General features: G+C 38.9%; 1 protein-coding gene across 1 annotated transcript in view; it reads left to right on the top strand.

The window, feature by feature from the left end:
- Positions 1 to 16,376: 16,376 nt before the first annotated feature.
- Positions 16,377 to 24,134, top strand: part of IFNAR2 (interferon alpha and beta receptor subunit 2) — a 255,966-nt gene continuing 248,208 nt past the window's right edge. Inside the window, exon 1 of the mRNA XM_053705967.1 lies at positions 16,377 to 16,479. The gene's annotated coding sequence lies outside the window, so the exon portion shown is untranslated. The remainder of the gene's footprint in view (positions 16,480 to 24,134) is intronic.

Raw genomic sequence — 24,134 nt, 5'->3', positions numbered from 1 at the left:
TGTTTAGGTCAGTGGCGAAGGGTCAATTCACCAGACTCAAGAGAAATTGTAGTAATACAGATCAATATGAAATACATGCTGATCAATTGTCTGATCGCCTCAAAAAGAGAGGGTACAGGCCCTATGAAATCATTAAAGCCAGGAAGGAGGTGGTTTCTTCCAACAGAGAGAAATTGCTGAACAAAAGAGAACCAAAGACTAAAAAGAGTGGAGGAATTTTCTTTGTAACAGGCTATAGTACACAATATCACAAAATCTACCAGATGGTCAGGAAACATTTTAAAATGCTGGCGGCAGAGGATGCTTTGGTGGAAACAGTAGAACAAGGATGGAAATGCTCCTTCAGGAGAGGTGTTTCCATGGGGAACTTTTTGGCCCCTACTCAACTTAAGAGTATACGGAAGGAGGAGTCTAGCTCCTGGCTTAGATTCAAAGGAGTATACAGATGTAGCAATATCACATGCAAAGCATGTGATCATTTGCTGATAGGTGAAGGTTTCAAATGTAGTGTCACCAACAAAAACTACAGTCACAAAAAGTGCATGAATTGTAGAAGTAGATTCACAGTATATCTAGCAGGCTGTAAGGCCTGCAACCTACAGTATGTAGGGATGACTACGAGGGAGACTAGAGTATGTATCAGAGAGCACCTCTCTGATATCAAGGCTGGCTTCCTGACCACCCCACTCGTTCAGCATTTCAAATTAGTCCACAATAAAGATAATTCACATTTCAAATGGACTATAATAGAGAGTGTTGATGCTGGGCGGAGGGGGGGGGGGGGCAGGGAGGCAGCACTTGCAAAAAGAGAGGTGTTTTGGATCTATCAATTGAGGACTAGATATCCCACTGGATTAAATTCAGTTTATGACCTTATAAACCATTGGTATTAGGGGTGAACTATACTGGGACGCAGTGAAGCTATTGTGTAAACTTCTTTTCACTTTCACCTAGGTTTGAGTTACAGAATGATCAATTTTGGGTATTGTATGGTAATCTCCCAAAATTTAGTAATTGTCTCTGTATGGTAATCTCCCAAAACTTAGTGATTGTCTCTCCATACATTTAACACATTACTGTGGGCAATTAATAACATAACAAATTTATTTATAATGTTTAATTCAATAATAAATTATCAGTAGTAATGAATGTAAAGGGTTGAAATTATGACAGTCTTTGTTATAGTTTTTTAGAATGTTTAAGTACAGCACAGAGTTAATATTCGCTATGTAACAATATGTAAGTGTTTAATAATTTATCCTAATATTGGAGATACAATCCATCCCCTAATTTTGACACAATGTAGCATATAGTTCATTCTAGCAATATATGTTAGTTTTGTCCTTGAGCAGGAGTAAATCCTTATATCTGCAGGTTAAGTATATGGTAACAGGCCAATTATGTTCAGATGGAAGCATTAGGTTTAACAGTCAAGAAAGAGTTAAACTGGTTAGTGCCTTTCAGCCAATCCAATGTTTTTACACCATTTATTAGGCCCATTATTTGTAAGGGATTCTGAGAGCTATGAGTACGGCTAATAAGCCGAAACGCGTAAGCTTATCAACATACTGAAGGGCATGTCTTTTGTCTTTTTTGTTACCATACCTGTTTTATGGTTAATAAAGTTAATCATACTTTTAACTTCGGCTCCGGACTTTCTTTAATAATTTTAATGACAATTGGGCCACTTATTTCACTATGAAAATATACTGGGTAGATCTCCCTCCATGACATGAAATTGTTTTTAGCCTGGCCCAATGATGTTTTGGGCACAGAAATTGATGCTAACCCTGGCATAGGTGCTCTAATTCTCATTTTTGAATAAGTAACAGATATTTCCAAAGGGTATAACCATTGGGCCACTGATTTCACTATGAATATATAAAGGGTAGATCCCCCTCCATGCCATGCAATTGTTTTCAGCCTGGCCCAGTGGTGTTTTGAGCACATAAATTGATGCCAACACTGGCATTGGTGTTGTAAGTACCATTTTTGAATAAGTAACTGATATTTTCAAAGGGTTAATAACCATTGGGTCACTGATTTCACTATGAATGAATATATACAGAGTAGCTCCACCTCCATGCCATCCAATTGGTTTTAGCCTGGCCCAATGGTGTTTTGGGCACAGAAATTGATGCCAACACTGGCATTGGTGCTGTAATTACCATTTTTGAACAAGTAACAGATATTTTCAAAGGGTTAATAACCATTGGGCCACTGATTTCACTATGAATATATACAGGGTAGATCTCCCTCCATGACAAGCAATTGTTTTTAGCCTGGCCCAATTTTGTTTTGGGCACATAAATTGATGACAACACTGGCATAGGTGCTCTAATTCTCATTTTTTAATAAGTAACTGATATTTTCAAAGGGTTAATGACCATTGGGCCACTGATTTCACTATGAATATATAAAGGGTAGATCCCCCTTCTCCATGACATGCAATTGTTTTTAGCATGGCCCAATAGTGTTTTGGGCACAGAAATTGGTGCCAAGAGAGATGTGACACACACAATGTGAAGGGCCTAGGTGCAGAGTTACTTAAAAATTGCTACTATTGTGTGAAAAACTCATACAGAGTTCATGGGGCCGATTTTACAAAATCTGGCGTACATGATACACTGTAGAGCATTATGTCCTCCAGAAATCGCTGAATGCGGACAGCATACACTGTTGGCATTCAGCATTGCACCCGCTAAAGTCAGCTTCCTCCCACCAAACGCCAACCCATAAACCTCCACGGGATACCTGCCGCTATAAGAATAACGGCCGCTGCAAGTTGTTATAGCTACCCGCTAAAGTCAGCTTCCTCCCACCAAACGCCAACCCATGAACCTCCACGGGATACATTAGCCGAGACTGAATGCTTGAGGGTCAAAATAGGAACTCCTTTATTGCACAGAAAACAGAGATTTTATACATTTCTAACAAAGGGGGGTAGTTACCACATAATTTAGTGAAATCAATGGCCCAATAGTTATTAACCCTTTGGAAATATCTGTTACTTATTCAAAAATGAGAATTACAGCACCTATGGCAGTGTTGGCATCAATTTCTGTGCCCAAAATACCATTGGGCCAGGCTAAAAAAAAATTTATGTCATGGAGGGGGATCTACCCAGTATATATACATAGTGAAATATGTGGCCTAATGGTCATTAACCCTTTGAAAATATCAGTTTCTTATTCAAAAATTAGAATTAGAGCACCTATGGCAGTGTTGGCATCAATTTCTGTGCCGAAAACACCATTGGGCCAGACTAAAAACAATTGCATGGAATGGAGGGGGATATACCCTGTATATATTCATAGTGAAATCAGTGGCCCAATGGTTATTAACCCTTTGAAAATATCTGATACTTATTCAAAAATGAGAATTAGAGCACCTATGCCGGGGTTGGCATCATTTCTGTGCAGAAAACACCATTGGGCCAGGCTAAAAACAATTGCATGTCATGGAGGGAGATCTACCCTGTATATATTCATAGTGAAATCAATGGCGCAATGGTTATTAACCCTTTGAAAATATATGTTACTTATTAAAAAATGAGAATTATGTCACCTATGCCGGGGTTGGCATCAATTTCTGTGCCCAAAACACCATTGGGCCAGGCTAAAAACAATTGCATGGCATTGAGGGGGATCTACCCTGTATATATTTATAGTGCAATCAGTGGCTCAATGGTTATTAACCCATTGAAAATATATGTTACTTATTCAAAAATGAGAAGTACAGCACCTATGCCAGGGTTGGCATCAATTTCTGAGCACAAAACACCATTGGGCAACGCTAAAAAAAATTGCATGGCATGGAGGGGGATCTACCCTGTATATATTCATAGTGAAATCAGTGGCCCAATGGTTATTAACCCTTTGAAAATATCAGTTACTTATTCAAAATTGAGAAGTACAGCACCTATGCCAGGGTTGGCATAAATTTCTGCGTACAAAACACGATTGGGCCAGGCTAAAAACAATTGCATGGTATGGAGGGGGATCTACCCTGTATATATTCATAGCGAGATCAGTGGCCCAATGCTTATTAACCCTTTGGAAATATCTGTTACTTGTTCAAAAATGAGAATTAGGAGGGGGCGGAGCCAAGCCGTGCAGGAACATGGCCGCACTTTAAGTTTGCTCCGCAGTTACCTATACTCTTAGCCTTTATTAAATGGCAGGACCCTTAAAAAAATAGCCAAGACAGGGCCATCGAACTGGGCTAGAGCTACCTGCTCTCTCCACTGGAATTCAACCTCTATTTCCATCGAGGTCCCACTGGTGGTTTGGAACTGCCCCGTAAGGAGGAAGCAGATCCCACCGCTGCCAGCCAATTGTAGCGGGTCTTGGGACCCCAAACTGGGTATACCCACTAAAGTCAGCTTCCTCCCACCAAATGCCAACCCATGAACCTCCACTGGATACCTGCCGCTATTAGAATAACGGCCACTGCAAGTTGTTATAGCTACCCCCAAGAACATTAGCAGAGACAGAATGCTTGAGGGTCAAAATAGGAACTACTTTAATGCACAGAAAACACAGCTTTTAAACATTTCCAACAAAGGGGGATAGTAACCACATAATCAATAGAAACAAATATTATACAATGAGACAAACATCAGACAATGGTTAATTAAACAAGATTTTAATCACATCCTGACTAACAATAGGACAATGGATGACTCACACAATAACAGAAAGACACTTTACACCTAGACAAGATATGCAGACATATAACAGCAGGAGTTTGCAATTAGCTCAAACATTCTCTCAGTCTGGGGGGGGGGGTTGGAGCAGGGAATGCTTGATTGGGCTGTCATCTTATACTACAACAAAACACAGGAACCAAAACTCTGTTTCAGGGCCCTCCAGTTCTCAGAGTCTCTGGGAATTCATGGAAGCGGTATAACCCGAATCCAGGGTAAAAGTACTCCAAATGTACCCGCCTCCCAAATCAAAGAATCCCCTCAAGTTCCAGGGTCCATAGTCAGTGGGGAGGAGGCTGGCCTGCAGTACTCTCCCAGTACAAAAGTAAAAGAAGCTTCCGTTACAGGCGGCATACCAGTTAAGGAGCAGCAGTCTTAAGAATGACTACCATTGAGTTTGCTATGAATCTCTAGGAAGGCTACTATACAGCTCAGAGCTCTAGAGTAAAACACCATTGGGCCAGGCTAAAAACAACTGCATGTCATGGAGAGGTATCTACCCTGTGTATATTCATAGGGAAATCAGTGGCCCAATGGTTATTAACCCTTTGAAAATATCTGTTACTTATTCAAATATGGTAATTACAGCACCAATGACAGTGTTGGCATCAATTTCTGTGTCCAAAACACCATTGGGCCAGGCTAAAAACAATTGCATGTTATGGAGGGGGGTCTACCCTATATATTTTCATAGTGAAATAAGTGGCCCAATGGTTATTAACCCTTTGAAAATATCTGTTACTTATTAAAAAATGGTAAATACAGCACCAATGCCAGTGTTGGCATCAATGTCTGTGCCCAAAACACCATTGGGCCAGGTTAAAAACAATTGCATGTCATGGAGGGGGATCTACCCTGTATATATTCATAGTGAAATCAGTGGCCCAATGGTTATTAACCCTTTGAAAATATCAGTTACTTATTCAAAAATGAGAAGTACAGCACCTATGCCAGGGTTGATATCAATTTCTGAGCACAAAACACCATTGGGACAGGCTAAAAACAATTGCATGGTATGGAGGGGGATCTACCCTGTATATATTCATAGTGTTATTAGTTTATTAGTTTTTTGCTTGATGCACTTGCTACAGTTGTACTTAGGCTAATTCTGTTTTATTAGTATACACTCTTATTCTGGTGTACCACTCACACTGATCACCTGTTATTACCTCTGTTTTTATTGTAATTATCAGCTTTGGCCATTTGAGCCGCTTCTGTAAGATATTCCTGTATTTGTAATTTTATTTATATGTGCTTTTTACATTTTTTATATATAGTCTTTTATTACTGATGCTTTTTAACATGGTTCATTAAATAATCTTCTTTTATCTCTATGTGAGTATATTTATCATCGATTTGGCATCGATTTATGTGCCCAAAACACCATTGGGCCAGGCTAAAAACAATTGCGTGGTATGGAGGGGGATCTACCCTGTATATATTCATAGTGAAATCAGTGGCCCAATGCTTATTAACCCTTTGGAAATATCTGTTACTTATTAAAAAATGAGAATTATGTCACCTATGCCGGGGTTGGCATCAATTTCTGTGCCCAAAACACCATTGGGCCAGGCTAAAAACAATTGCATGGCATGGAGATGGATCTACCCTGTATATATTTATAGTGAAATCAGTGGCTCAATGGTTATTAACCCTTTGAAAATATCTGTTACTTATTCAAAAATGAGAAGTACAGCACCTATGCCAGGGTTGGCATCAATTTCTGCGCACAAAACACCATTGGGCCAGGCTAAAAACAATTGCATGGTATGGAGGGGGATCTACCCTGTATATATTCATAGTGAAATCAGTGGCCCAATAGTTATTAAAAAAATAGGAACTCCTTTATTGCACAGAAAACACAGATTTTATACATTTCTAACAAAGGGGGGTAGTTACCACATAATTTAGTGAAATCAGTGGCCCAATAGTTATTAACCCTTTGGAAATATCTGTTACTTATTCAAAAATGAGAATTAGAGCACCTATGGCAGTGTTGGCATCAATTTCTGTGCCCAAAACACCATTGGGCCAGGCTAAAAAAAAATTTATGTCATGGAGGGGGATCTACCCAGTATATATACATAGTGAAATAAGTGGCCTAATGGTCATTAACCCTTTGAAAATATCAGTTTCTTATTCAAAAATGAGAATTAGAGCACCTATGGCAGTGTTGGCATCAATTTCTGTGCCCAAAACACCATTGGGCCAGGCTAAAAACAATTGCATGGAATGGAGGGGGATCTACCCTGTATATATTCATAGTGAAATCAGTGGCCCAATGGTTATTAACCCTTTGAAAATATCTGTTACTTATTCAAAAATGAGAATTAGAGCACCTATGCCGGGGTTGGCATCATTTCTGTGCCCAAAACACCATTGGGCCAGGCTAAAAACAATTGCATGTCATGGAGGGAGATCTAACCTGTATATATTCATAGTGAAATCAATGGCGCAATGGTTATTAACCCTTTGAAAATATCTGTTACTTATTCAAAAATGAGAATTATGTCACCTATGCCGGGGTTGGCATCAATTTCTGTGCCCAAAACACAATTGGGTGAGGCTAAAAACAATTGCATGGCATTGAGGGGGATCTACCCTGTATATATTTATAGTGCAATCAGTGGCTCAATGGTTATTAACCCTTTGAAAATATCTGTTACTTATTCAAAAATGAGAAGTACAGCACCTATGCCAGGGTTGGCATCAATTTCTGAGCACAAAACACCATTGGGCCAGGCTAAAAACAATTGCATGGTATGGAGGGGGATCTACCCTGTATATATTCATAGTGAAATCAGTGGCCCAATGGTTATTAACCCTTTGAAAATATATGTTACTTATTCAAAAATGAGAATTATGTCACATATGCCAGGGTTGGCATAAATTTCTGTGCCCAAAACACCATTGGGCAAGGCTAATAATAATTGCATGGCCTGGAAGGGGATCTACCCTGTATATATTCATAGTGAAATCAGTGGCCCAATGGTTATTAACCCTTTGAAAATATCAGTTACTTATTCAAAATTGAGAAGTACAGCACCTATGCCAGGGTTGGCATAAATTTCTGCGTACAAAACACCATTGGGCCAGGCTAAAAACAATTGCATGGTATGGAGGGGGAACTACCCTGTATATATTCATAGTGAGATCAGTGGCCCAATGCTTATTAACCCTTTGGAAATATCTATTACTTGTTCAAAAATGAGAATTAGGAGGGGGCGGAGCCAAGCCGTGCAGGAACATGGCCGCACTTTAAGTTTGCTCCGCAGTTACCTACACTCTTAGCCTTTATTAAATGGCAGGACCCTTAAAAAAAATAGCCTCAACAGTCTACCGGTGAGAGATGAGCTAGTGACCCGCCTGATTGATAAACTATTAGAAGAGACAGGAGCCGCAATTGTGAGCTGCGCACTCAGGACCTGATCGCGACACCTCCATTGAAGATCCCCGGTTAGCCTGCTCCAGATCTCCCTTTTACCCCTGTGGGGCCGACATACATGCCCGATCCCTGGGAGATAGAACACCCGCCTGTAATTGTGTCCCCTGTGCAAGCCTAGCGGGGGATTGCCTCACCGGTCGTGACTGATTTGCGGCCGCACAAGAGACTCATAACCCACGTGGTCGGGCCGGGACGCATCCTCCCCAGAACGGTCGCGCTGAGCAGCTGACTGGAGCCATAAGCTGAGGCAGGTGAGGTACCGGGTTTGTGGGTGAACCTACTGCTTTGTCCCTCGATACTACCTGTGGGACTGTCATTGCCACATAAAGACAAGGCAGAAAAGTTGTCGGACTGTATTTGACAAGGTTAGAATAAAGCAGCAAACAGTGTATTTTCCACATAAGCCCTGCTAGAAAAAGGCCTGAGATCTGCTTCAAGGGTCATTAGTGAACTTACCCAGGGCACCTTGCAGAACTTATAAAAAGCAGTACTCGCTATTTGGGACTACCAATATTCTTTATTATCCCCCCACATGTTAAAGGGACCCACAATGACCCCCAAAAAAGGGAATAAAGCTGATAAACCAGTGAATAATAATTCAAACAAGTGTGTGTCTTGCAGAGCCACAATAAATACCATACAGGCTATACCTCATAAAGGCAGAATCTCCCAACCAGATTCCGATGTATCAGATTAGAAATAAATTGCCAAGATACAGCGCTACACTGCCCCTTATGGGGGTTGTGTGGCTAAAGATGGTGTCCACGACTGGTAGGAATATTCGTTATATAAAAATATTCAAATAGATGTGTGTATATGATAAAATTATACATTTTAAAACAAGGGATAAAATATAACAATTTGTTTTATTCAAAGAGAAGTATACAATAAATAAAAAGATAAAATAATGTAGGATAAAATCTATCTATCTATCTATCTATCTATCTATCTATATATATATATATATATATATATATATAGGATGATGTAGAAAATTAAAAAAAACTTGATGTAAAAGTTGAGCTATAGGCAAAACTCTATGGTGGGGGTTATGAAAAAGTGTTATCCTTAGAGTATCACTGATAATAACAGGTATCCAAACTTATTGAAATCCTATTAAATGTCCTATTATATGTCCAAAAAATAATATTATATTATATGTCCTATTAAATGTCCAAAAAATAATGTCCAAAAATTAAGTGTCCAGAAGATTAAATTAAATCGAAAGTCCAAAGAATTAATTTAGTAAGTGTCCAAAAATGATTTATCCAAAAAATCCAGAAATGTGGGTGGGTGGTGATCCAAATTTAATACATTATGTGTTAAAAAACTCCAAAATATAAAAATATATAAAAAATATATAAAGTTGTGATCACAAACCATGTGAGAAAAAAAGAAAAGAAAAAAATAAGAAAAAATATAGAAAAATGAGGTGTACACCTAAAAATGTGCCCTAAAAGTGTGTCCAAAAAATGGCCTAAAAATGCCTTTATAGATCCTTGTGAAGACAAAAAAGAAATATTCTTGCAAGTGGTCTATATGTGAATCCTAGTGTCAGCCAAAAAAAAAAAAATGTTCATAAAGATAAAGTAGTTGTGGATAACAAAGTATTTCAAATGTGAGTGTGTAAGGTTCTAAGATGATGTTCCTCTTCTCAAAGGGTATATCAGTTTGTTAGGATATCTTCTTGTACCTATAAGAGTGCACAGAAAACGGACATAGTGCAATAAAGTAACCATAAAAATAGCTATTTTTATGGTGACTTTATTGCACTATGTCCGTGCAATAAAAAACACATAATGTATTAAATTTGGATCACCACCCACCCACATTTCTGGATCTTTTGGATAAATCATTTTTGGACACTTACTTAATTAATTCTTTGGACTTTCGATTTAATTTAATCTTCTGGACACTTAATTTTTGGACATTTAATAGGACATTTAATATAATATAATATTATTTTTTGGACATATAATAGGACATTTAATAGGATTTCAATAAGATTGGATACCTGTTATTATCAGTGATACTCTAAGGATAACACTTTTTCATAACCCCCACCATAGTTTTGCCTATAGCTCAACTTTTACATCAAGTTTTTTTAATTTTCTACATCATCCTATATATATATATATATATATATATATAGAGAGAGAGAGAGAGAGAGAGAGAGAGAGATTTTATCCTACATTATTTTATCTTTTTTATTTATTGTATACTTCTCTTTGAATAAAACAAATTGTTATATTGTATTCCTTGTTTTAAAATTTATAATTTTATCATATACACACATCTATTTGAATATTTTTATATAACAAATATTCCTACCAGTCGTGGACACCATCTTTAGCCACACAACCCCCATAAGGGGCAGTGTAGCGCTGTATCTTGGCAATTTATTTCTAATCTGATAAACCAGTGAAACCTCACTCTCAAACCCCTTCAGTGTCATCATTCTTTCACACATCCGACCCCCCGTCTGCTACCTCAAACGACACTTCTGAGCTAATGGGAACACCAGGACCCTCCGAGACCACTAACAGTCAGCAAGACTCACTACAAGCCATACAGGCTAAACTGGCATCCCTGCCTTCTAAATCCGATTTAGAATCACTTAAGTCCTTTATAAAAGCCCATAGAAGCTATGATCACTGCTCCTCCAGCGACACAGGAATCTGGGCCCTCCCGCCCAGAAGAACAGAGATCTCAATGGCACAGAGTCCAACCAAAAAGAAGAAAGACGGATGCCCAACCAACAAGACGTACTGCAAAATAAATAGACCCTATTTTCCCCTATAACATCTGGCTTGTTTATGCAAACCATATTTTGCCCTCTTGGACCTGTTGAGCTTACGCTCCTGTTGTTTCCATTATTGTTATCTAAGCAGTGGCGGAATTTTGAGGACTGTACACACTGTGGTAATGTATAGATTTGAATTATGAGTTTATTGAAATGTTATGATGTTCGCTGGTTTTGTTCATCTTTTTCTAAAAACCTCAGTTAAATCTAAGTTTACTAAGTTATGATAGGCTATTTTAAATTGTTGTAAAGATATCCTCTGGAGATTATGGGCTTTTCATGCACTTGCTATGATCTATAATGTAACTGAACTATAAAAGGTAGGATACCCATGTACCTAATATATGAACAACGTCTCTAGGCAACGATAGGCTACCCCTGTATTTAGAGATCTCAAAAATTAGAAGGCCATAGGATTGCACCAAACCACTCTATCGCAAAGGATTACCTTACTTACAGCAATTACCCCTATTGGTAACCCATGCCAAATTTCAACTTTAACAAAAAATTCTAGTTATGGACCATGAACCGGAAGTGCATATCTTATTCAAAGGTTTCATCCATACCACCTCCGAATAGCATAACAGCCCACTTCCCTTACACCGGAGCTTTTCTTGTGCGCTAATGACTGCACACTGGTTACCATGGAACTGAATTCTCCTACTGCTGTATACCTGCCTGAACCCTGTGGTAATTTGCCATTATTTTGCCTCTCTAGATTGAAACACACATCAAGGCCGCCATCTTGTAACCTTAATTATTTCTAGCCATCTATTATGAAAGATGGCTAGCAAGTAACTGTGCTTACATATAGTAAGCGTTCACTTAAATTTAAAAAGGTCTTGGTTAGTATAACCACTTTACTCCCATTACTTATTTACTGGGTAAAAACTCCCTCCTAATTGCGGAGTGCACAACACTTCCCTTACTTACTAGTCCTGCTAAATAAATATCATATATGATGTTCTTTCCCATCCTCAGTACCTAACAAAACCCTAAGACAGATTAAACAAACCCTCCTACAACTAAAATTACATGACACATGGCGCCTCCAACACCCAAACGTGAGGGACTACACGTTCTATTCCAACCCACATCAGCTATATACCAGAATCGACTATATTTTTACAGACATAACCAACTTATCCCGTATCACTTGTACGGATATTCACCCACTAACCTGGTCTGACCATGCAATGGTTAGCTGCCAGTTTCAATGGTCCCCCCCCTCCCCCCCACCATTTAACTGGAGATTTGAGGACTCCCTGCTCAGGGATCCCTTGATCTATGCTCAAATACAAAAGACATAAGTAGATTACTTCAAGAGAAATTACACTTCTGACGTAGACATTCACAGCATTTGGAACGCTCATAAATGTGTCATTAGAGGTGAGCTAATAGCACTCAAGGCTGCTAAGACAAAACAACAACACATCTACCTTAACTCATTACTAGCTGACTTAGCCAAACTTCAGGAATTACATAAAGCATTCCCTTCAAGCACCTCCCTTCTAGACAGTATCACACACAAACGACAACAGCTCTGCCTTTTCTTAGGCACTCAAGCAAAAAAGAAAGCTCTATTTCTGAGAAAGATTTATTATGAAGGGGCAAATAAACAAGGTAGAATGTTGGCTCGCCAACTCAAAAAAAGAACTAATAGACTATATATAATGGGCATTCGGGGAACAGATGGGGCCACTAGGTCTGCTACCGCTGATATATCTCTAGCTTTTAAAGATTACTACGATAACCTATATAATAACAGACGCGACAAAGAAACCCCCACCCAAGAAGACATTAATGACTACCTCTCCAAATTAAACCTCCCTAGACTATCTGACGAACAAAGAGACGAACTAGACAATCCGTTCACAGAGGAGGAGATTCTTGGAGTTATATCCTCTCTCCCATCTGGTAAGGCCCCGGGTCCTGAAGCCTTCGGGAACTCTTACTATATCCAATTTAAAGAATCGTTATCCCCATATCTTCTTAGGTACTTCTGTAGTATCGATGGAAATAAAGACTTCCCCCCGATCTCATTACGGGCCCATATCTCGGTCATCCCTAAGCCTAACAAGTCCACTGAAGTAATAGCAAATTATCGCCCGATCTCAATAATAAACTCAGACCTAAAGATCTTTGCAAAAATAATTGCAAATCACTTTAATCGATTCCTCCCTGATCTCATACATAATGACCAAGTAGGCTTTGTCTCGGGCCGCGAGGCAAGAGATAATACCGTTCACAATATACATTTAATCTGGCACATCTCCAACAGCAAAATCCCCGCGGTATTAGTCTCAACGGACGCGGAGAAAGCCTTCGACCGCGTCAATTGGTCTTTCCTAAGAGCGTCCCTGGAAGCCTTCGGTTTTGGTTCAACTACTCTAAAGAGAATATTCGCGTTATACAATTCCCTGAGCGCCAGCATAATAGTAAACGGCTCCTTATCCCCCCCGATAGAAATCAAGAATGGTACGCATCAGGGTTGCCCCCTTTCCCACCTACTCTTCGCGCTTTTTATTGAAACACTCGCCTCCAAAATTAGAGATAATGCAGATATCTCCGGATTCACTTTGGGCCAGGATACATACAAATTGTCTCTATTCGCGGATGACATACTATTTACTCTCACCAACCCAGATGTTTCGATCCCCGTGCTCCTATCCGAACTCACAACTTTTCAAAATCTCACGGATTTCCTAATAAACCAAAGTAAATCTGAGATCCTAGACTTTGGGCTCCCGTCAAGTTCGGTGGCACTTATTAAAAATAATTGCCTGCTTAGATGGTGTGAGGGCACTTTGAAATACCTGGGTATCTACCTCCCTCGCTCGATACGTTATTTCAAGATAACTTTCTCCCAATCAAGACTACAATAATGCGCGACCTGTCATCCTGGAAGGCAAAAAGACTATCCTGGTGGGGTCGGATTAACAATATAAAAATTTATATCTTTCCTAGACTACTTTATATCATGGGAGCTCTCCCAATACCTATTCCCCCTAAATATTTACCCCAGGTTCAGAATTTATTCAGTACATTTATCTGGAATAACAAACCGCCAAGAATCAACAAAAACACTATGTATCTATTGAAGCAACATGGGGGGATGAGCTTACCTAACCTATAAAAGTATAGAAATTCCATTTCCTCCAGAGGATTCTGGACTGGAGGGTGGGAGCATCACAGAGAAGGTGGGTTCAGCTAGAAAGACAAATGAACCCTGACATCCCACTTTCTAGCTTATGCTGGTGCTCGGATTTTACTGAGAAACTTAAACGGCTCACCAACGCTATCATTAAGGAGACTGCTCTGCAATGGGACTTAATCTCCACACGCAATCCATGCCTTTCCTCTACCCTGGGCCCTTTGACATCTTTACTACATAACCCAGAATTTTCCCTGACATTACTAGCTAACCGGACATTCCCACCCACGACAGTGGAAGACATACCTATATATAGCGTAACTGCTAATGAAGCTATTTGCACACAAGAACAGCTAATAAGGAAGGGATTTGACTGGGCAAATAGCTGGTTCTCATATAGACGATTACACAATTATATCTGTACTCATAAGAACAACATAACCCGCTCTCCCACAAATTTGGAGAAACTATATTTGATAAACACACCAATAAGACACTCCCTATCTATCATATATAAAATACTACTTCAGCCCCCTCCAGGTAACTTACCTTACTCCATTGAGATGTGGGAAAGAGAACTGGGGAAAATAATTCTTCCACAGACGGCGACCAATATATTTTCGAACACGAAAAGATCCTCTACCTCAGCTTCCATTCTAGAGACCAATTATAAGATTCTACACTGCTGGTACTTAACCCCTCGTAGGCTTCATCGCCTGTTCCCCTCTACCAGCGATAAATGCTGGAGATGCGGCCATGTGGGTAGTGGAATGGGGCACATGTGGTGGTGGTGCTCCCAGTTGAACCATTACTGGTATGAGGTGATACATGAAGTTGAAACAATCTTCCAGATTTCAATACCCCAGACCCTCTGATTTGGCTTTTAAATAAATCTATTACATTGCCCTGTAGATCCCTACTCCCTCTATTTCGCATTTTTACAAATAGTGCAAAACTGTTAATAGCTAGAATATGGAAGACTAAAGACATCCCTACATTGAACAATTGGCGTGACAAGGTTTCCGAGTTATTGGAACTTGAGGAATACTCCGCCTATAAGAAAGGAACTACAGACAACTTTATTGTCTTACAAACTATTTAGGATGAATACAAAAGAACCGTAAATAATTCCCCTGGAGAATAGTTTTACCCCCTGGCGCCTAGATAGACACCAACTAGTTATGACAGCGAAACTGTACAACATTCTAACCCCACTTTAGGCCGGAAACTCCGAGACTGGACACTCTTTAATTTTATTTGTATATATTTTGTTTTCTGGATATACTTTATTACAATTTGTTTATTTTTCTTTTCTTATTTACTTGTTATCTTGTTATGTTATAACATTTCTTTACAAAACAAAAAAGAAATGGACATTGGGGAATGCAGAACCGTGTAAAACTTTTGACATACTTTATGTTTGATTATAAGTACTGTATACGGATCTCTTACTAATAAAAATAATTCAAATAAAAAAATGAGAATTAGAGCACCTATGCCGGGGTTGGCATCAATTTCTGTGCCCAAAACACCATTGGGCCAGGCTAAACACAATTGCATGGTATGGAGGGGGATCTACCCTGTATATATTCATAGTGAAATCAGTGACACAATGGTTATTAACCCTTTGAAAATATCAGTTACTTATTCAAAAATGAGAATGATGTCACCTATGGCAGTGTTGGCATCAATTTCTGTGCCCAAAACACCATTGGGACAGGCTAGAAATAATTGCATGGCATGGAGGGGGATCTACCCTGTATATATTCATAGTGAAATCAGTGGCCCAATGGATATATTATCAGTTACTTATTCAAAATAGTAATACGTATGCCCTTTTTTCCAGTTTGTATATCCAATTGTATAAAGGGTTTCCACCTCTGTGTAACTACATTATATGAATCATATTTAAATAAAATCTATATTTTTATTTTAAAGTCAATTTAAAGAAGTCTGACAAAAAAAATTGAATAAGAGACCAACTTCCATGAATAAGAAACAGAATTTCACGAAGAAACAGCTTGAATAAGAAACCATTTTCCTTATCGTGCAAGTTCAGTTGAATAAGATATATCGCTTGTAGTCACAGGAGTCAGACTGTTGGACTGTCACACACTCACACAGTCAGTCACAGTCAGTGACTCATGATTCATTCAGGATCCTCATCCAGCTTCATAAAAACACATTTATAACGTGAGTCTCCTGCTTCCTCAAATCTCTGTACCATGTGATGACTGCGGTCACGTGACTGCTGTGATGTCAGACGGTCCTTTAGAGGGATGGGATCTAGCCGCTACTCTAAACGGACAGAGCTTAGTCGGTATAGAAGATCTGCCAGGTGTGATGATGTGACACAGCACTGACAGCAGGTAAGTGTGTGTGCGTGGGACTCGGAGTGGCACAAGCGGCGTGTGATGTTGGCTGTGGTTATGTATAACTCAACCAACTAACTCGTTTCTTATCAGACATAGAAAAAATAAAAGTGAAAGCGTTGCGTATGATGATTGTAAAGGAATGACACGTTTATAAATGTAGAATCCAATCTAAATGACTTGAGCTTGTGAAAAAAATGGTTTTTAAATGTTTAACCACTTACACTATTATTTACATGTAATCGGGAATTTTAAATGCATATAAAATATGTACTAGAATTAGGTTGCTTCAAAATTCATAGCTATACTGGCTCTTTTCTTATTGAAGCGTTTGTTATTAGCAGCATCTGCCCAATATAGTAAAACTCGATGGTTGTACAATGTTGCAAGTAACTACCAGGCTGCATGAAAATATGTGAAGTTAACCCCTTCCTGACACCAGTTACAGTTTTGTTTAACAACTAGTATTGTGCCATGTGATGTTAACCCTTTCATGACTTCAGTTGTGTCTTACACTATTATATATATATATATATATATAAAAAAATATAACATTACAGATGACCTCAGGTGCCTTTTGCTGAATGCTGAGCATAGGCTTTTAGAGACTACACAGGATAAATATGTAATTTGCTGTATGGAAAGTGTTAATGTAGCAAATGCACTTAAAGTAATGGGTAAGGGAGAGAGGTTTATGTAGTTGTAGGTTGGCATTGCAGGGATTAATAGAAAAAGTGGTTAATTACAGATGCCATTACAGGGGTTAATAGCAAGAAGAGATACAATTTAGTGCCCTGACAGCATTCCTTTTACAAGCTCTGCAGTTTCTTCAAGTTGCAACATTGTATAGAAATTATCTGGTCATTTAAAACCCTCATTTCTGTCATAGGGAATAAAATAAGAAATTTACCCACTTTCTATCTGCATAATAAAACCACATTCTGTATTTTTTTTACCTGCCATACAACAATAATTCACTGTAAAATGTGAAGTATGGGCTGTGAATAATATTGCAGTGTTTGTGTCCCCAGAAACAGAGGAGAGCTATATTTTGTAGTGTAAGTAACATGTTCCCCCATAGACTTCCCCAGGCAGCTGTACAGATACATTCACAGATATTGATATATTATTGCACCAATAATTTTTTGAATTGTGTAATTTGTTTTAAAGTGAAGGTCAATTTGGATGAATTAGTGCCCGGTTTTTATTAAACCTATTAAAAACAAGGGCACTTTATTCAAACACTTACCTTTAAAACCCTGAAGCCTCTTCTGACGTCAGAAATGATGAATCTGGCTTCCTCCAATCACCGCTTTACCCCCGGTGGAATCATGGCCTGATGCAACGCGGTGATTGGAGGAAGCCGGATTTGTCATTTTGGACCCACGAAGATGACTTGCGACGGGCGGAGGAAGTGCTGCAGCGGCTGACAGGATTAAAAGGTAAGTTTTTGAAGAAAAGGAGTGAAATGTCAATTTTGATGAATGAAAGTGCCCTTGTTTTTAATAGGTTTGTTAAAAACCGGGTACTAATTCATCAAAATTGACCTTCCCTTTAAAGTAGGAACTATCAAAGTCTGTAACAATCTATCTACAGAGCTCATTTTAAAGGACCATAATAGTAGAAAAATGACATGTTCTAATTCTGCAAATGGGTTAAAGACATAGTAGAAGTGCCTCTCGGGACCCATGGTGAACTGCTGGTCCCTAGCAGAACCTGCTGCTGATCCAATCAACAGAACTAGTCCCACAACTCAGATGTGCAACTAGCGCTGCTGATTGGATCAGAGACCGTTTCCACTCAGGGCCAGCAGTGCACTTCTACTGTGTGTTTAACTGCTTTGATGGAGTTAAAAACACAGTACAGCAGGGTCAATAGTCTTATACTGACATGTTCTAATGGATTATAGCAGGTGAATTTTCAACTAGAAATGGCCTTTTAAAGGGATAGGTCAAAATTGAAATGTGCATGAATTAATGTGAATTGTAAATAGAGCAACTTTTGCAATATACTTCCATTAGCAAAAATGTTTTAAGTACATATTCTACGTTTGACTTGAGAATCAGGATTCAAATACCATGCCTGCTCAGAGTGCTGAAGGTGGTGTGTATCGGTGAAGACATCATTTGTGTCATACAAGCCACTTCTGACTCTGTAACAAGGTGTGGTGTTTGAATGCAGAAATCTGAAACATTAATAGCTCTTACTAGAAGCATTTTTGTTAATGGAATTATATTGCGAAAATGTTCATTTAAATGCACCCATGCCCACTTTAATTTTTAGCTCTCTATCCATTTAAAGTATGTGGAGAACAGGGCTTTTACACCCCAAAATATTTCTCTCCTTTTTGTTTCTAGTGACAAAAACACTGCAATGCTCCTTGCAGATCAACTGGTATATTTTCCAGAAAACAATATTTTATATATGTAGAGCATAAGAGTAACTTCAAATGTTTATAGAATGTGTATGACTTTTCTTGCAATTGAATCAAGGTATTTTAGAATCTGTATTTGATGGTTTAATGGTAAACTTTCAATAATCTATATTTATATAGTAATGCTTCTATTGCAATTTTATGCTGGCCCACTTGTAATATTTTTTTTTAATGACAATTCCAGTGAACATCCAATCAACATGTGTGTCATTTGACAATATTGAAGTCCAGCCCCTTTAAAGCCCTTAACCCCTTAGTGACCAGACCACTTTTCAATTTGTTGACCATCTGGGACCAAGGCTATTTTTGCATTTCTGCGATGTTTGTGTTTAACTGTAATTTTCCTCTTACTCATTTACTGTACCCACACATATTATATACTGTTTTTCTCGCCATTAAATGGACTTTCTAAAGATATGATTATTTTCATCATATCTTATAATTTACTATAAAAAGAAATATAAAATATGAGGAAAAAATGAAATAAAAATGCACTTTTTCTAACTTTGAGCCCCAAAATCTCTTACACATCTACAACCACCATAAAATACCAATGCTAAACAGTTTCTAAATTTTGTCCTGAGTTTATAAATACCCAATGTTTACATGTTCTTTGCTTTTTTTGCAAGTTATAGGGCAATAATTAAGTACAAGTAGCACTTTGCTATTTCAAAACCATGTTTTTTCAAAATTGGCGATGGTTACATTGTAACACCAATATCTGTCAGGAATCCCTGAATAACCCTTCAAATGTATATATTTTTTAAAAGAAGACAACCTAAGGTATTAAACTTGGGGTATTTTGACTTTTTTCATGCAACCATTTTACCACCAATCTATGCCAAAGTTTGGGGGGGGGGGGAAATGAGATTTTTTGACAAAATAGCAATTTAAGAATACATTTACTGATAATATTAAGGGTTACTGCCAAATAACACCCTAATATGTCTTCAGCAGCATCTCCTGGGTACAGTGATACCACCCATGTATAGGTGTGTCGGGTTCTCGGGGGGCTAAAAGCTCTTATTTTTAGAGAGCGCATTCCAGTTTTTCAACTTGGAATTTTCACATCGGTCATCATGCACCCATGTCCTATTTGGGACATTTCTGAAGCTGGCCAATGGAATTTACCCCCATCAAACCATATATTTTTGAAAAGTAGACACCCTAGGGTATTTCATATGCTGGTATTTTAACACTTTCCATGAACTTATTTAACCACCAGTCTTTGTTAATCTTTTGGGTAGTCATTTTTTTGTGTTATTTTTCACACACATTGTACTTTAGGCATGTATTTTCAGTTCCTGTTATGTGTTACTGTCAAAAAACACCTCAATATGTATTCAACAACATCTCCTGAGTACAGTTATACCACCCATGTATAGGTGTGTTGGGTTCTCTGGGGGCTAGAAGGCCTTATTTTTAGGAAGCGCATTCCAGTTTTTCAACTTGGAATTTTCACATCGGTCATCATGCACCCATGTCCTATTTGGGACATTTCTGAAGCCGGCCAATGAAATTTACCCCCATAAAACCATATATTTTTGAGAAGTAGACCCCCTAGGGTATTTGAAATGCTGGTATTTTCACACTTTCCATGAACTTATTTAACCACCAGTCTTTGTCAAACTTTTGGGTAGCCATTTCTTTGTTATTTTTCACACACATTGTACTTTAGGCATGGATTCTCCGTTCCTGTTATGTGTTACTGCCAAAAAACACCTCAATATGTGTTCAACAACATCTCCTGAGTACAGTGATACCACCCATGTATAGGTGTGTCGGGTTCTCTGGGGGCTAGAAGGCCTTATTTTTAGGTAGCGCATTCCAGTTTTTCAACTTGGAATTTTCACATCCCATGCACCCATGTTCTATTTAAGACATTTCTGAAGCCGGCCAATGGAATTTACCCCCATCAAACCATATATTTTTGAAAAGTAGACATCCTAGGGTATTTCAAATGCAGGTATTTTAACACTTTCCATACACTAATTCAACCACTAGTCTTTGTCAAACTATTGGGCATTCATTTTTTTGTGTTATTTTTCACATACGTTGTACTTTAGACATGGATTCACAGCTCCTGTTATGTGTTACTGCCAAAGAAGACCCCAATATGTGGTCACCAACATCTCCTGAGTTCAGTGATACCACCTGTGCATAGGTTTGGTGGCTTGTTTGGGCGGTGCAATGCCAAATGTCTGACATGTGTTTGTGATTTTTTTTCACATTTAACATATTTTCTTTGCCTATCGTCTTTTTTGGGGGTCTTTTAACATACCCCAATATATTTGTTTTCCATAAATGTGATTATATTTAAAAAGTTGACACCCCAAGGTATTATACATGGAGTGGTTTGATGACTGATGCAACCGTTTTAGCCCAAAAAATTGGAGAAAGTGTACGGTGGTAATTTTTCAATTTTCATTGTTACAGACACATTGCTTTTTGACTATGATTTAGGAGAGACTGTTGTAAGTTATTGCAAAAGAATACTTCAGGTTCTTTTCTGCAAGGCACCCTGAGTACACCTATGCCCCCCATGCATAGGTTTGCCAGGATTTTGGGAAGGTTATGTTACATGATTTTAGTTATTAAAAATGAGAGTATTTCTTCTGATAGGCCTATCTTTAGTTTGGGGCCTATCTCATACCCCACTTTTATTTATTGCATTCAAAGTGTATATTTTTTAAATGTTGACACCCCAAGGTATTGTATATGGTGTGCTTTGATGCCTTTGAAGCAACCGTTTTAGCCCAAAAAATTGGAGAAAGTGTATGGTGGTAATTTTTCAATTTTCATTTTTACAGACACATTGCTTTTTGACTATGATATAGGAGAGATTGTTGTAAGTTATTGCAAAAGAATACTTCAGGTTGTTTTCTGCAAGGCACCCTGAGTACACCTATGCCCCCCATGCATAGGTTTGCCAGGATTTTGGGAAGGTTATGTTACAATTTTATGACTTGTGATTTTAGTTATTAAAAATGAGAGTATTTCTTCTGATAGGCCTATCTTTAGTTTGGGGCCTATCGCATACCCCACTTTTATTTATTGCATTCAAAGTGTATATTTTTTAAATGTTGACACCCCAAGGTATTGTATATGGTGTGCTTTGATGCCTTTGAAGCAACCGTTTTAGCCCAAAAAATTGGAGAAAGTGTATGGTGGTAATTTTTCAATTTTCATTTTTACAGACACATTGCTTTTTGACTATGATTTAGGAGAGACTGTTGTAAGTTATTACAAAAACATACTTCAGGTTGTTTTCTGCAAGGCACCCTGAGAACACCTATGTCCCCCATGCATAGGTTTGACAGGGGTTTTGGTTAAAAAAAAAACAGGCCCAATTTTAGAAAAAAATAGAGTAGTGAAATGTAAAAATCTGGCACAGTAAAAGTAAAAAAAACAAAAAACATCTAACTGTAAACATAACCAAAAAAAAAAATATATATATATATATATATATATATATAACAGCAAATGTATTTATTTTTTTAAAAATTGACCATTGTATGGTACCGCTTGAAGCAGTCCCCAATGCAGAGTGCAGGCTGTCCAGGGCAATCAGGACAGTGATATATGGTGTCCCTTCTCTTCCCCCTCTTGGTACAGACTCTGCATTTTTTTTGTGGTTTCTGCTTTGCGGCAGTAGGGGGGATTTTAAAAATAAAATGGGTAGCCCCCAACTCTGCTCTCTCCCATCACCGCCCGGGGAGCAGGTGCATCATGGTACAAAATCCCCGTAATAATCTGGAGCTGAAACTGTAAAAAAGTCTTTTTAACTCTGGGGTTTGCTTTTTTGAACAACAAAAAAGCGTTGTGGGTTGCAATCTGCATTAGGTAAATTGCAACCTTTTTGTACCAGGCCCTTGTCTTCCGCATAATTAGGTAGGGCTGCAGCAGCTGATCAGCCAGATCAACCCCACCCATATGCCGGTTATAAGACTTGATGCACACTGGCTTCCTTATGATCTCAGCTCTGCCACCGTCTTCTCTGTGTGGATGGTGGTAAGAAGGTATACATCCTTCTTGTCTCTGTACTTAAGTGCCAACAGCTCCTCTTGGCGCAGAGCTGAGGTCTTCCCCCCTTCGTAGCCGGGTGCGTACAAGCTGTCCTGGGAAACCTGCGCGGTTCTTTTTAATTGTACCGCAAGCTACTGTATCAAAGCAATACAGTAGCTTGAACAAAAGGACACTTGAATAAAAATTGTCTAAGTACAAGTGATACCCTTTGTTCATTAGGGGTAATATCAGGTCCCAGACAATCTTGCCAGTGGTTCCCATATGTTCTGGGCAACCTGGAGGGTCAAGGTGGCTATCCTTTCCCTCATACACCCGGAAGGCCTGAGTATACCCATTCTCGCTGTCACAGAGCTTATACACCTTTACCCCATATCTGGAGCGCTTGGAAGGAATATACTGCTTGAATCCCAGCCTTCCCTTATACTTCATTAGGGATTCATCAACGCATATATTCCTTCCAGGTGTATAAGCCTCTGCAAACCTGGCAGAAAAGTGGGTTATCAGGGGGCGGATTTTATACAGCCTGTCAAATTGGGGATGCTCCCTAGGGGGGCACAGGCTGTTGTCTCTGAAGTGCATGAAATGCAGAATCATTTCATACCTCTTCCTCAACATAATCTGGGAGAAAATGGGGGTAGAGCAGATGGGGCTAGTACTCCAGTAGGAGCGAATGGAGGGTTTCTTTATGATGCCCATCAGCATGGTCAATGCCCAGAATTTTTTGAATTCTGGCACATTGATGGGGGCCCATTGCTGCTTTGCCAAATATGTTCCAGGCTTTGCAGCACGGAACTGATGGGCATATAAATTAGTTTGGGCGACAATGTTCCCCAATACTTAATCGCCCAGAAACACTTCCAGAAACTGCTGGGGGCTAAAACCTGCCACATCTATATTTATGCCAGCATTTGCTGTGAAGGGTGGGATATCTGGCCTCTGGAGATGAGGTGTTACCCACTCTTCAGCAGCAACATGCCTCCTTCTGGCAGGGGGGCTGGTAGGGGGTCTAGCAGCCACAGATACATCACTATCAGTTGAGTCTGCATCTAGTGATGTATCTGAGCATATGGCAGGGTCAAAATTGGGGTCTGAGTCAGACATAGAGGCATCTGACTCTGACGGAAGGATGGCATACGCCTCCTCAGCACTATATATTTTCTGTGACATTTTTGTATCTGTCACAGAAAAAATG

The sequence above is a fragment of the Bombina bombina genome, chromosome 3 (genome assembly GCF_027579735.1).
Source record: "Bombina bombina isolate aBomBom1 chromosome 3, aBomBom1.pri, whole genome shotgun sequence".
NCBI lineage: Eukaryota > Metazoa > Chordata > Amphibia > Anura > Bombinatoridae > Bombina > Bombina bombina.
This window is presented reverse-complemented; position numbering and strand designations above follow the sequence as displayed.